Below are 12,144 nucleotides of genomic sequence, written 5' to 3'. Positions count from 1 at the left end.
GCCTAAAAACAAGCAAGCAACAGGGAATCAAAGCCATTTTTCCAAAAACAGTGTCTGAAATGAGAGCCCATGTTCCCCAAAGAAAGCAAAGAGATGCTTTCTGCCAGGGGCCTCCTCCCTCCTTCCTTACAGTGACTTTTACGACCTGATCTGCTTTCCCTGTCTTCTCCTCACTTGAAAAATCCATGGCAGCTTACTTCACCCGAAGAACCTGGAAACCATCCCAAGAAGGAAAAGCAAGAAGAGAAACCCTTGCCATCGACACCAGTCCTGGTTCTGATTTTAGCCATTTTCACCCATTGAAATTGTGATCTGTTACTTGTCTTGTTGTTGTTGTTATTGTGTGTCTTGTTTTTGTTTTGCTTTGTTATTTTGTTGTGGTTGCTTTTAATATTCACTTAAGTCAGATGGTGGGCAATAACAAAAGTTTGTCACACCAAGAAAAAAGAAAAATCAAATTGAACTATTTCATTTACCAAAGAAATAACTCTTGTGCTATCACGGGATAGTGGGTAAGGGTCAAAACTAGACTTTCCTTATTATAAGAAAAAAAAAAGTGACAAATGATGTGATTTCTGTTTCTGAAACCTAATTACATTCATTTATCAGAAGAGCTTATTCATGCCAGGTTTTAAAAATGTTTTTAAAGAAAAAAAAAATGAAAGCATCCTTTAATTTGCTCTAATGGTACATCCCATAAAAATCAGAATGCTACAAAGCCTCTTACGTGTCCTTACGGTATCTGAAAGGTTCAGGACTCTTCTAGAGTTTACTTATCAATCTTGATTGTATCCCTTGCTTCCTTTTTTTTTTTTACTCACTTGGAAATTACTATGTTACTAGTAAATATTGGTTTTTACGTGTCCAGTTTGAACATGTAAGTTATCAGAAGCTATGTAGTGAATTTGTGTAACCATGTTGTGTTGTTGAGAATGTATTTTTATTTAAATTTTATTTTCTTATCAAGAGTATTATAAAAATTTAAAACTTTTGTAACTGTCGCTTGGAATAACTCAAATAAATTACAAGACTCCTGTCCATTGTTTGTGAATCCTGGCTTGCTTACTCATCTAGGGGTTTAAAATGATTGTACCTTACCTCTCAGCAAAACAATACCAGAAACGAGAATGACCCGCAGTATCCCATCCCATCCCCTGAGAGCTTTCCTATTCTTTAACCCTCTGGGAGTATGGACCCAAGGTCATTGTGGGATGCCGAAGGTGGAAGGTCTGGCTTCTATAATTGCTACCCTGCTGAACATGGGAGTTGACAGGTGGATCCATACTCCCAGCCTGCCTTTCTGTTTCCCTAGTGGGGTGGGGCTTGGGGGAAGGGGAGCTCCAGGACACATTGGTGGGGTTGTCTGTCCAGGGAAGTCTGGTCAGCATCTGGAACCTGGTGGCTGAAAAGAGAGCTAACATATAAAGCCAAACAAGTTGTTGACTGATCATGAACCTAAAGGCTGGAATACTGCAGATGAAGAGTTGGGGGCCCCTCCATTTTGTAGATAGCTAGTAGGCATATTTTATATTCCAAAGGGCCTGTGGCTATACTAGTTTTTTTGTTTGTTTTTCCTGAGCCTGAAATCTGATATGCAGGTGGATCCTACTTATTATCTGGGGAAATGATGCCTGGAAAAAGGACCAGAATGCTGGATCAGGGAAGAGAGTAGCTCCCAAATTTGGGAAAGATGTATGAACATTGTTGACTGTAAACCCCATTGATTTGATCTGACTTGGGGCCCATATTCAGTTTAGGAGCCTATGTGACCTCTGCATCCCTCTAGATTTGAGCTCACATTCTGTGGTCATCAGTAGGAACATTCCAAGCTGCTCCAATAGCAGGACCCATCTTCCTCAGGTGTAGCATAGAGTATGTTGTCCAGCCTCCCTTCAGAGGATGGAACATTCTCTACCATTGTTGATCTAAGCTGAGGGCAAGGTCCTATGGGGGTCCACAAAGTGGTCTGTTTTGTTGTTCCTGATATAGATGACCAGTAACAATGGAGAGAGTGATTTGTTTGAGGTCTAGGCCCATCATGTCTGTTTGGGAATCTCAGGACTCCCCAACTAGGGCCCCAGCTCATGGGGTAGCCTGATAGTGACTAAAGAGTCATCGTTAAATGTCGGGCTGAGCTTCACTGACGGGAGGCAGACAACCAGGGACTCATGGCTGGGTTGTACGCAGTATTTCTTTATTCATGCAGGATGCAGCGCAATCTAAGCCAAGCTAAACTAAAACTAAAAACTAAACTAAAACGAACAATGCTGTCCTTATATATACTTTCCAAGTAGGGTGTGAACAGGATGTGATGTAGAGAGGGTGGAGAGAAAAGTGACTGGTGAAAATCAGGGTGTGACAAGGAGAGGGGGCGGAGCAGGTGAGAATTCTACCACTGAACCACCAGTGCCCTGGAGGGAGGGTGGTACATAGTTAGTGATTTATGTAAATAGACCGCAGCTTTGAGTGGGATCAAACCTATCCCATACAGGCATACCAGTGCTAAATTAAGCAGGATTAGAGACAGAAGGGGGGGGGGGGGCGGCTGGCATACTACCCAACAGTTAAAGTATGCCAGTCTCTTGCCCTTATTCAGCTTTTGCAGTCCTTACTTTGATAAGGTTAGCTAGGGAGGGGGAGGGAGGTATAATGGGAAATAGGTGAAGAGGGTATCTGAGCCTAAGTAGACACTTTCATTATGAACTTCATACTGACTCACTGTAGACTTTTTGTGTGTGTATTTTTGCTTTCAGGTATATAGTTTGCCCTGATTTATGGATACGTATGAACATATGCTCTGTCTTATGGGACCTGGTCTATATCTAGGTTTTGAGACTTTGTTGGGAAGTGAGCCACCTGGAATGGAATTAGAGAATCCTTTGAAAGAAAAGGTCTCAGGCGCCTGAGTAATGAGGCTGAAGGGTTGACATTCCATGCCTGACGTCTCTGGACACAGTCTGAAGTGAAGCATACCTAGGTGGTACTTGTTCCGTTCATTAAGCTTGGGATCAGCAGATGTGATATCCTTTGGTATGAACTGAGAGAAGCATGCAGGAAAGTGAGCCAGCCACACTCTAGAGGTTCCAGGACTGGGGAAATACAGGCTCTATAGAGGAAGCGGGAGGTTCCTGCTATCTTAGGGTTTAAGAGTCAACATATCAAAGACTCAGCCTATAGTCTGTGCATTAAAAAATTTGAGACATTCTATCAGTTTTCTCCTCTCATGTTAATTAAAATGATTTATATGACTACAGATTACTAGGAGTGTACATAAACACCATTCCCACCACCAAAAGACTGTGACCCATCCCATCACCCCCATGAAGCCGAACAGACACCCTCACCATGAACCTAGGGTTTTTACTTTGGTGCCCTACTCCAGCATATGTACTTCTTTATGAAAGGGGGAGAGAGAGAACCAGAGCCTTACTCTGACACGTCATGCCAGGGATTCAACTCAACCTCAAGCTTGAGAGCCCCTCACTCTATCCACCATGCCACCTCTTGGACTGCCAAAGAACTACTTAAAGTCAAGTTTTTCAGTGCATGTCCAGCTTTTTAGGAATCCTGCAATCTTCTCTTATCAAAACAGCCCACAGCATTGCCAGTGGTTACTCAGGCCCAGGCTCTCCAGGGCCCACCTCCTGCCTTGGAGCACCCTTCAGGCCTGTAACCCAGTCCTGTGAGAAAGATGCCCGGGCCCTGAAGTGATCTGGGTTAGACTAGATGGGAGAACCAGTAGGGTTTGTTTTCAGAATATGGGAATAAACAAAGTAGTCTGGGGCAGCTGGGGAACTAGCCTGCTCAAGTGGTAGAGCACTGACTGGACTTTCTGGCTGGATCCCTGGCACTGTGTATGCCAGAGTGGGCTGGCTTCTCCCTCTGCTGCCTAAGAAATCTCCTCATATGTAATAAAGTAAATGTTTTATTTTATTAAAAAAAAAAAAAAAACAGCCAGAAATTGAGAGGGAGGAGGGACAGAGACAGACAGAGACACCTACAGCCCAGCTTCACCACTTGCAAAGCTTTCACCCTGCAGGTGGGGACCAGGGCCTTGAACCTGGGTCCTTGCTTATTGTAACATAATAAACCACCACCAGGCCCCCCCCCCCTTTTTTTTTACCAGAGCACTGGTCAGCTCTAGCTTATGGTGATGCAGGGGATTGAACCTGGGACTTGACGGAGCCTCAGACATGAGAGTTTGTTTGCATAGCCTTTATGCTATCTACCCCCATAAAGTAAATCTCTAATTAAAGGGGGAAAAGGGGAGGCAGGCAGTGGCACACCTGGTTAAGTGTTCACATTACAGTGCATAAGGACCTAGGTTCAAGCCCCCACCCCCAACTACAGGGGGAAAGCTTTGCAAGTGGTGAAGCAATGATGCGGGTATCTCTCGGTCTCCTCAATTTCTGACTTTCTATCCAATAAATAAAGATAATTAAAAAAACAAACAAACGAAAAAACAGACAGACGCAGCTCCTGGAAAAACAATGGCATTTGCTGAGCTCGGAGAGATCCAGGAGATTGTCTGTGTCCAGATGAACTGGTCTCAGAAAGGGTCGTCTCAAGAGCCCCTTCTGTCACTCTCATCACAGTTGTGACACCAAGGAGAGGACCTGATGCCCAGAACAGCCACCTGAGGAGGTAGCTGGACCCCTGAGCTACCCTACTTGTCAGGCCTGGGCTGGAAAATAGGGAGCAAGACTTCAGAGAAGGTGAAAGCGGGCTCGAGGGAAATGGGTGGTGGCAAACCCAGTTAAGCTGTTACTGTGCACAAGGACCCGGGTTCAAGCCTCACCCCACCCCCCACCTCCTGGGGCAACACTTGAGCAGTGAAGCAGGTCCGAAGGCGTCTATCTTTCCTTCTCTTTGTGTCAGTTCCTTTGGTGGTGGTGGTGGTAGTTGTTGAATAGAGACAGGGAGAAGTCAAGAAAGACACCAGCAGCCTTGCTTCACTGCTTGCAAAACTTCCCCCTGCAGGTTGGGTCCCGGGGTTTGAGCCTTGTGCATTGTAACATGCACTCAACTAGGTAGGTCCTCCCAGCTCCTATATCTTTCCCACCCTATCGGCCCCTCCCAGCTCAGTTTCTATCTGTCCTAATAAAAAACGAAAGAAAGAGAAAGAAAGAAAGAAAGAAAGAAAGAAAGAAAGAAAGAAAGAAAGAAAGAAAGAAGAGGGAGTCCGAGCAGTAGCACAGTGGGATAAGCGTACATGGCACAAAGCACAAGGACCGGCAGAAGGATCCCAGTTCGAGCCCCCAGCTCTCCACCTGCAGGGGAGTCGCTCCACAGGTGGTGAAGCAGGTCTGCAGGTGTCTATCTTTCTCTCCCCCTCTCTGTCTTCCCCTCCTCTCTCCATTTCTCTCTGTCCTATCCAACAACGACAACAACAATAACAACAACAATAACTACAACAACAGTAAAAAGACAATAAGGGCAACAAGAGGGAAAATAAAATTTAAAAAAAGAAACGGGAAATGGCCACTGGGAGCAGTAGGTTTGTTGTGCAGGCACTGAGTCCCTGGTGAAGAAAAGCAGGTCTGAGAAACATGAAGCAGGGGGTGAAAGTCGAAGGATGTGGCCAGACCCATCGACTTGCCTCTGGACAGGAGGGGACCAGAATGGAGATGAGAACAGAATGAGGAACCAGGAAGCAGCACTGACAGCCCCAAAAACCCTACAGCAGACAACCCAGGACTGTTTATCCAGGATCCAAGTGGACCTGGGGCATGTGGAGAAGAGCCACTGAAAGAAAGGGGATCTCAATGAGGTACCAGCACTATGCAGAAACTGGGCAGGAACACAGTCACAAAGGAAGGAAGGAAGGAAGGGAAGGAGGGAGGTAGGGAGGGAGTTAGGGAGGGAGGTGGGGAGGGAGGGAGGTAGGGAGGGAGGAATTGGGGAGGGGAGGGAAGGGGAGGGGAGAGGAGGGGAGGGGAGGGGAGGGGAGGGGAGGGGAAGAAAGCAGGAGAAGGGGGATCAGCTGGTGGTGCACCGGGTTAAGAGCACATATTACAAAGCTTAAGGATCCCAGTTTGAGCCCCTGACTCCCCACCTGCAAGGGGGTTGCTTCGTAAGTGGTGAAGCAGGTCTGCAGGTGTTTCTATCTCTCCCCCACCCCTCTGTCCTATCCAATAAAATGAAAAAAAAAAAAAAAGAAAAAAAAGGCTGCCAGGAGCTGTGGATTTGTAGTGCCCCTGGAGGCAGAAGAGAAAGAAAAGAAAAACCCTGGGACCAGGGATATAGCTCATCAGGTAGGGTGCCAGCATGGCCATGCATACAACCAAGATTCACACCGCAGCACTGCACAGGAGGTGTTGTGGGAGTTCCTGGTGTGGTGTCCCTCTGAATGTGAAAAGGGACCCGGAGTAGTGAGTGAAATAGCTAAGAGATTCGATGGAAAGGGGAGGGGAGGGGCAAATGCAGATGTTCCAGGCCCACTTAAGTGTGGTGGTGGGGGGTGGCACCCCACCATCTGTTCAGAGGGTCTTGGTGGGGGGGAAATCGAGGGTCACTTGCTGCCAAGCCCATCTGCAAGTGACCAAGTGCCATGAACAGAGCTGTGCCCCACCCCCAGCCCCCACCCCACCCCACCCCCGCACCTATGAAGAAGCTCCCATCCCCCCCCCACCTCCTCCTCTGGGGGAGAAAGCAATTCCTGGAAGCATGATGAGTCTTCTAACTTCCCCTCAGCATCCATCTTGGTGGGTGGGGGAACCGCCCCAAGCCACATCAGAGTGGCAGAGGAGTATCCTCCATAGAAAAGTTAAGTTCCCCAAATATTATTGTTGGGAACACTTTGGGAGACTCTAGCGTGGTGCCTTCTACACAAATATTGTGAGTCACAATAACCCTGTTTGTCTTCTTTCCCCTTCAGCAAATAAGGAAACATCTGCAGGAGTGCTGATATTTATTGATTCTGGGATGAGCCCGTTGTGATAGTGGAAATATTTCTGATGTGACTGTAGAACCCTGGGGCTGAAGCGCGGGCCGGGGAGGAGTGGGGAGCTAACTGGTAACTAATGCCCACGTTCCCTGCACACCAAGAAGACGCCCAGTGTCAGTCTTAGCTTTTAAGTGACACCACCCCCAGATATCTTGCCTCAGTGGTTTGGGGGAAGAGGGGCAGGCAGCTCTGAGTGAGGGTCCCAGGACCCACGAGCTCCAATTAGACTGTCTTTTCTGTGCCTCAGTATCTCCTTATTTCTCTGCCTCCTGGGGTCCCTGTGTGGCTAAACTGGGGCCAGGCCCTTGGGAAGAACCCTCACTGTGAGTCCCTACCATGGCCACCATTAACCTCTGGCCTAACAGTCCTACTGAGTCCTGAGACTCAAGCACCCATGTGAGTGAGAGTGAGTGTTGTGTGTCCTGTGAGGTGGGCGTGGGAGACAGAGAGGAGCTGAATTCACAATGAAACACCCAGTTAACTGACTTCTCAGACCTTTTTAAAGAACCTGGTTCCCACAGCGAATGTACTAGGGTAATCACTCGCTTTCTCTACAATCAGGCTCTTTATAGAAAGCAGGGGGGCAGGGGGGCAGGGGGCAGGCAGTGGTGCACATGCTAGAGTGCATGTGTTCCCATATACAGGGTCAGGTTCCTGAGAGGAATGAGCCAGCCTGGCTTGCACTTCTCCTTCCGGCCTGTTGGCAACCAGGAGACTGGGCGAGGAATCACGGGCCAGCAGAGGCAGGGATGAGCTCACTGAGGGGTCTCCCAGCGTATTGTAGTGGCGGACGATACAACAAACCTCCTCAGGGTACCATGGTGTAGGACGGGACCTTTTATTGTCGAGGTTACAAGTTTATAAAGGGGTAGACGTGCAGGGGAAGTAGCCAAGCTGGCCAATATCTCCTTATAAGGGAAAAGAGAGCAAGGCGATGAGAAGGTATGGATGTGATGCAGGAACGGGGAAATAGAAATTTAAGGAAGGCGAAGCCCACCAGAGGGAGGAGGGTTGGGTGATGCAGTGAAGCTGATAGAAAGGTTGGAATTCCCCTGCATGCTCTGGCCACATCTCGCTCGACCACAAGGCTGGCATGCCAAGGGGAATCTGATAAACAAGCTTCCCGGGGGGTCAGCCATCCATGCTCAAACACTCATTAGACCCTCAATGCAGGTTCAAGCCCCTGGTCCCTGCCTGTAGAGAAGAGGCTTTATGAGTGGTGGAGCAGTGCTGCAGGTGTCTCCACCACCACCACCACCACCACCACCACCCCGAATTCCTCTTTCTCTCTCTGTATCTATCGGGAAAAAGCCAGTGCAGGTTCAGTGGAGTCATCAAGCCCCAGTGATAAACCAGGTTGCAGTGGGGCCATGAAAGCACCGCATACAGATGTTCAGGCCCACTACTTCCACACTGTCGTGGCAGAACTGAACAGTTCATTTCTGAATTCTTTTTTCTTTTTTCTTTATTTGCCTCCAGGTTTATCGCTGGAGCTTGGTGCCTACGCTATGAATCCACCGCTCCAGGCTGCCATCTTTTTTTCCATTGTTGTTGTTCTGCTGTTGTTGGATAGGACAGAGAGTAATGGAGAGAGAGGAAGGAAAGACAGACAGGGGGAGAGAAAGATAGGCACCTGCAGACCTGCTTCACTGCCTGTGAAGTGACACCCCCCTGCAGGTAGGGAGCCGGGGGCTCAAACCAGGATCCTTGTGCCAGTCCTTGAACTATGTGCGATTAATGAGGTGTGCTACCACCTGCCCCCACTTTCTGAAAATTTTAATATGAGAGAGAGCAGACTAGAGCAACACTCCTATATACGATGTCAGGAAGCAACACAGGGACCCCACACTTGAGAGTCCAACACTTCACCCACACCACCACCTACCCAGCCACTGAGTGAGCAGTTTCAACAGAGACCACTGCCACCTAAAAAACTATCTGCCTCGGGGCCAGGTGGTGGCACACCTGGCTGAGTGCACATATTACAGTGCACAAGGACTCAGGTTCAAGGCCCGGTCACCACCTGCAGAGGGAAAGCTTTACAAGTGGTGAAGCAGTGCTGCAGACCAATCTCTCTCTCTCTCTCTCTCTCTCTCTCTCTCTCTTTCTCTCACTATCTCCCCCTACCCTCTTGGTTTCTGGTTGTCTCTATCAAATAATTAATAATAATAACCAACTATCTTCCTCTTTCCAGAAAAAGTCTGCTTCCCCCAGGGATGATGGCGGTGCACCCCTCATGGATGCTTGAAAAACCATCTGCTGACATGCTGGTGGCCATACAGACGTGAACTGGTGCCAGCTACGTGCCTCCACTGCTTCTTTCCACTCCTGTAGCCCCCTCTCAGTCCCCCTCTCACGTCCTCCATGGCAGAACCCCTGGCTCTGCCCTTTCCTCAAAACTACATTATCCCTGATGAACACAAACATGCAAAAAAAAAAAAAAAAAAAATCCTTGACAAAAATTACCCTAAACCCAAATTCAGCAAGACATTAAGAAATTCCTACTAGGGAGTCAGGCGGTAGTGCAGTAGGTTAAGTGCATGTGGTGCAAAGCACAAGGACCGTCATAAGGATCCTGTTTCGAGCCCCTGGCTCCCCACCTGCAGGGGAGTCACTGCACAGGTGGTGAAGCAGGTCTGCAGGTGTCTTTCTCTCCCCCTCTGTCTTCCCCTCCTCTCTCCATTTCTCTCTCTCCTATCCAACAATGATGACATCAATAATAACTACAACAATCAAAAAAAAAAAAGGACAACAAAAGGGAATAAATAAATAAAATAAATAATAAAAAAGAAACTCCTACTCCATAATCAAATGGGGCTTAATCCAGGAATGCAAGAATGGTTCAATACATGCAAACCAGCTACCCTGAAGCTCCTTTCACTAAAGGAAAGGCAACAGTCTTGATTGTCGTAATAAGTGCAGAAAAAGCATTTGGCAAGATTCTCCATTCTTTCGTGGTAAAAAAAAAAAAAAAGGCAACAAAATGATTATAGAAGGCATGTACCTCTGATAATGAAAAAAGATCTAAGCTGGGAGGTGAGAGTATTTTGCAGACACTTTCCCTGGCGAATTATGAAATTGTATCCATGTGCCAACAACTGAACTGTAAACCATTAATCCCAAAATAAAATAAAATAAAATAAAATAAAATAAGCCATGTACTCCTGACTCTTCCTCCTAGGATTTGGGGTAGGGGCGTGGAAGGGGGGGCATGTTATCTTCGGGGTAACCCCCCTTTACAGGCTTCTGTCCCCCTGGGGCCCCGTCCTCCTTCCCCACCTGTCTCCTCCTGGTCCTCTTCCCTCGCAGAGCCCCCGGCAGCCAAGGGGTCCCCAGTATTTCTCCAATGAACCCCTGCTCCCTTCTGAGACCCACACCCCCTGCCCCGGCCACTGGCGGGTCTGGGGCGTCCTCCAGCCTCAGTCCTCCCTCGCGGGGACCGCCCTCCCCCTGTTGTCTCCATGGCAACGGCAGGCCCGGACAGACAGCCGGACCTGGGTGCTGCTGGCTGCTAGCAAGGTAAGCCCAGAGCTGCACAAGACTCCTGCCTTGCACCCCTCAGTCGTGTGCCCCAGTTTAGCAGCTTCATGGGGCTGGGGCTCCCTAAAGGCTGCCCCCCCCAGAGCCGCCCCCTTTCGCACTTCCCCAGGGCAGGGGCGGTCCGCATCCATTGGTGGTGTGCGGTTCTCTGGGATGTTTGTCCTGCTTCCTGGGGCCAACGGAGGGGGGAGAGGGGACTGGGTGGAGGCGGCGGGAATCTCCACGCAGCCCCAGAGGCAGAACCCTCCCGCACTTACTCTCTATCTGTGCCCCCCCCCCCCCCCACACACACACACACACAATCTCCTCCATCCCTCCACTTCAAGAGACCTGGAGGGAGAGGAAGTCACAGAGGTATGAGAACTTCTCATGGGCTGTGAGATGATTCACCTGGGAGAGCTCCTGTTTGAGAATACTACACTGCACGGGAATACTACAGTACTGACGAAGCTCTGGTCTCTCCCTCTCCCTCTCCCTGTCTCTTATCATCATTTTTCCACCCAAACAAACAAACAAACAACAACAAAGCAAACTTGGTTGTAGCAGGTTAAAAGCCCCATGGACAAAAGTGAAAACAAGAAAAAGAAAGAGAACTTCACCATCTGCAAAAGCTTGTGAACAAGACTGCCAGTCAGTGCCCAGTCTGGGCCCCTGGGTTGCTGCTCACCTGTCACACATGCAGTGTATCAGGAAGTGACATAACACAACGCTTACATGACAGGAGAGGTGGCTTAGTGGTTGGAGCTTTCATTTCCATCTTCTCACCCACCCCCCTTCCCCACAAGCATATCTGTGCCAGGTGTTATAAATAAATACTAAGCCTGCTTCTTAGCTACAAGGTGGGAATGAATGGTGAAGCAAGTTTGCAGGTCTTTCTCTTTCTCCTTCCCTCTCAATCTCTCTCTTGCCCATCTAGTATAAAGAAAGAAAAGAAAAAATGACCTCCAGGGGAGTCGGGCGGTAGCGCAGCGGGTTAAGCGCAGGTGGCACCAAGCACAAGGACCGGCATAAGGATCCCGGTTCGAGCCCCCGGCTCCCCACCTGCAGGGGAGTCACTTCACAGGCGGTGAAGCAGGTCTGCAGGTGTCTATCTTTCTCTCCCCCTCTCTGTCTTCCCCTCCTCTCTCCATTTCTCTCTGTCCTATCCAACAACAATGACATCGATAATAACTACAACAATAAAACAACAAGGGCAACAAAAGGGAATAAAAAATAAATAAAATAAATAAAATAAAAATAAGAAAAATTAAAAAAAAAAAAAGACCTCCAGGAGTGGTGGATTTGTCATGTGGACATCAAGTCCCAGCAAAAACCCTGGTTGCAATTTTGAAAAAAAAAAAAATCTAGGGGCTGGTGGTGTCACACTTGGTTAAGCACATATGATATGAAACACAAAGACCCTCACAAGGATCCCGGTTCAAGCCCCTGCTCCCCACCTGCCGGGGGCATCCACTTCACGAGTGGTGAAACAAGTCTGCAGGTGTCTCTCTTTCTCTCTCTATACCCCCTCCTCTCTCAATTTCTCTCTGTCCTGTCCACTAAAATAGAAAAAAAAAATGGCCACCAGAAGCAGTAGATTCATATTGCCGGCACTAAGCCCCAGAGAAAACCCTGGAGGCAAAAATAATCATCAATTTTTAAAAATGCTCATGAAAAAA

The 12,144-nt window shown here is 48.3% G+C and overlaps 1 protein-coding gene across 3 annotated transcripts in view; it reads left to right on the top strand.

The window, feature by feature from the left end:
- The first annotated feature begins 10,435 nt into the window (after positions 1–10,435).
- LOC132540358 (uncharacterized) overlaps positions 10,436–12,144 on the top strand; it is a 31,953-nt gene continuing 30,244 nt past the window's right edge. For all 3 annotated transcript variants that reach the window (XM_060197485.1, XM_060197484.1, XM_060197486.1), the window contains exon 1: positions 10,436–10,465. The gene's annotated coding sequence lies outside the window, so the exon portion shown is untranslated. The remainder of the gene's footprint in view (positions 10,466–12,144) is intronic.

This window comes from Erinaceus europaeus, chromosome 9 (assembly GCF_950295315.1).
Source record: "Erinaceus europaeus chromosome 9, mEriEur2.1, whole genome shotgun sequence".
Lineage (NCBI taxonomy): Eukaryota > Metazoa > Chordata > Mammalia > Eulipotyphla > Erinaceidae > Erinaceus > Erinaceus europaeus.
This window is presented reverse-complemented; position numbering and strand designations above follow the sequence as displayed.